The sequence below is a fragment of the Chrysochloris asiatica genome, unplaced genomic scaffold (genome assembly GCF_000296735.1).
Source record: "Chrysochloris asiatica unplaced genomic scaffold, ChrAsi1.0 scaffold00145, whole genome shotgun sequence".
In the NCBI taxonomy this organism is placed as follows: domain Eukaryota; kingdom Metazoa; phylum Chordata; class Mammalia; order Afrosoricida; family Chrysochloridae; genus Chrysochloris; species Chrysochloris asiatica.
Genome location: NW_006408663.1, coordinates 7,887,945 through 7,891,165, shown reverse-complemented (window position 1 = coordinate 7,891,165; position 3,221 = coordinate 7,887,945).

Sequence of the window (3,221 nt, the reverse complement as noted above, 5' to 3'; positions counted from 1 at the left end):
TTTTTGGGTATAGGAAGGGTAAAAGAAAAGATTGGGAGTAATATTGATCTCTTTTTATGTTACCTCTTGTAACACTTCAACATCTTAAATATTTTGCATGTGATTAACTTGAATGTTTACCCTATGTTCCTATAACTGTCCATGTTCTGATATAACTATTAACAGCACACCATTCACTCTCAAATGATTCCTACACTGAATGATAAATTATAGTGTAGACATGACTTAAGCAAAACAAAATTATTTCTTGGTCATATTAAAAATATAGTTAGTGCTAGGTGTGCTACTGCTTCTTGAAAGACTAAAGATAGAAGAGTTGTGGGATGACATCAAGATCATCATACAGGAAGAAAGCAAAAAGTCATTAAGAAGACAAGAAAGAAAGAAAAAGATCAAAATGGATGCCAGAAGAGGCATTGACACTTGATCTTCAGTGTAGAGATGCTAAAGCAAATGGAAAAAATGAGGTGGTATAAGAGCTGAACAAAAAATTTCAAAGGTCAGGTAGAGAAGACAAAAGCAAATATTACAACAAAATGTGCAAAGATCTGGAGTCAGAAAAACAAAAGAGAAGAAGACGCTCAGCATTTCTCAAGCTGGGGGAAATGAAGAAAAAATCAAGCCTCGACATTCATTATTGAAGAAATCTTTGGGCAAATTATTGAATGATGCAGAAACCATCAAAAGAAGATGGAAGGAATACACAAGATTCACTGTACTAAACAGAAGTGCTTGATGTTTAATCGTTTCAACATCAAGAGCCAATGATACTGAAGGAAAAATTTCAAAGTGCATTAAAAGAATTGGCAAAGACCAAGGCACCAGGAATTGATGGAATAATAATTGAAATATTTCAAGACAGTGATATGGCACAGGAGGCACTCACTCATCTATGCCAAGAAATTTGGAAGACAACTACCTGGCCAATTGATTGGATCAGATTCCTATTTGTGCCCATTCCAAAGAGAGGTGACCAAATGGAATGTGGAAATCATTGGGCAATCTCTTTGCTATCCCATGAGAGTAAATTTTACTAAAGATAATACAGAAATGTCTACAAACATACATTGACAAAGGACTTCCCACTGTTCAAGTCAGATTCAGAAGAGGAAGTGGAACGAGGGACATCACTGCTGATGTATGACGGATCTCGGCTGAAAGCATAGAATACAAGAAAGATGGTTACCTGTGCTTTATTGACTCCACAAAGGCTTTCAATTGTATGGATCATGATAATATATATGGACAGCATTGTGAAGTATGAGTATTACAGAGCACTTAATTGTGCTCATGAGGAATTTGTACATGGACAAAGAGGCACTTGTTCGAACAGAACATGGGAATACTGAATGGTTTAAGATTAAGAAAAGTGTGCTACAGGGTTGTATTCTTTCACCGTACTTATTCAATCTGTATGCTGAGCAAATAATACAAGAAGCTGGGTTATATGAAGAAAAACACAGCATCAGAATTGGAGGAAGTCTCATTAACAACCTGCAATATGCATATGATTCTACCTTGTTTGCTAAAAGTGAAGAGAACTTAAAATACTTACTGATGAAGATCAAAGAGCATAGCCTTCAGTATGGATTACATCTCAATGTACAGAAAATAAAAATCCTCACCACTGCACCAATAAACAACATTTTTATTAATGGAGAAAAAATTGAAGTTGACAAGGATTTCATTCTTCTTGGATCAACTATCAACACTCATAGAAGCATCAAAGGATGTATTGCATTAGGCAAATCTGCTGCACAAGACCTTTTTAAAGTTTTGAAGAGCAAAGATGTCAGCTTGAGGACTTAGGTGCGCCTGACCCAAGCCATGGTATTTTCATTAACCTCATTTGTATGCAAAAGCTGGAAAGTGAATAAGGAAGACCAAAGAGGAATTGATGTGTTTGATTTATGGTCTTGGAAGAGAATATTAGAAGTACCACTGATGGCCAAAAGAACAAATACATCTGTGTTGGAAGAAGCACAGCCAGAGTGCTCCTTGGAGGCCAGGATGACCAAACTACATCCCTCATATTTCAGACATATTTTCAGGAGAGACCAGTCATTGGAGAAGAGTATCATATTTGGTATGGTGGAAGGTCAGAGAAAAAGAGGAAGACCCTCAGCGAGATGGATTGGCAAAATGACAGCATCAGTGGGCTCAAGCGTGGCACCAATTGTGAGGTTGGCCCAGGATCAGGCAGTGTTTCATTCCATTGCGCATTATCAATGGTACCTAACAACAACAATTAGAGAACCTGTCACTAATTCAACTCCAAAGTTTATTTCAAGTGTTTAAAAATCTTCTCTACATATTTCTGTGCATCTGAAATTTCATCATTTTAATTTTTCTTCCAGCAACTTCCAATTTTCTTAAGACTGAACCTGATGTCCTCTAAATATGGTATACATTTGTTATCAATCACTTCCCCTTTTTCATCATCTTATGTATCCCTCTGGTTTGTTTTTCTGCTGAATCAGATCCTCTGCTTTCTCTAGATTTCCTCTGTCTAGGCTTGCTCACTTGATTTAGGAAAGCTTATTAAATCTCCAATAGAAAAGATAATGGGAAAGACTTGTCTAATATCTGCATGTCTGAAAAGATCTTTATTCTAGTTCTATTTTAATGGTTAATTAAGCTATCAACTATATTTACATTGTCTTAACTTCAAAATTGTTATTATTTCTGACACTTTATAAGTGAAATAATACACTTCCTTCTCTCAATAATTCACAAACTTTGCTCCAAAAGTATGGAATTTCACATAATTTGAAATTGTGTACTTTTCTCTTGATGGATCTATTTTCATTAATTGTTTATAGATTTGATGAAGTTTGTAAATAAAACACCATAAAAAACAACTACCAAGTGGAAAATTGAAGATAAATAGTTATTATTGTTGTACAGGCAATAATCATTAAACTAGGGTAAGTTTAAGCCTAAATTTCATATCAAGGACAATGCCTGCTTTTAATCAAATTTAGTTCCAAAGCACTGATTTATGCAATCTCATCCTTTGATTTAAATGAATCATATCAATTTTGTTAGTGAAGATCTTGAAGTGTATTTCCTGGAACTCAGGGAAAATTCATCATTTGTGTTTTTATGTAATGAGCATTGACAGATTTAACACACATGTATTTCACGTTTCAGAGAAATACTTGAGTTAGATTGAAAAACAAATTTGAGTAGAATTAGTTTTTGTCTTATGAAACTTTTTT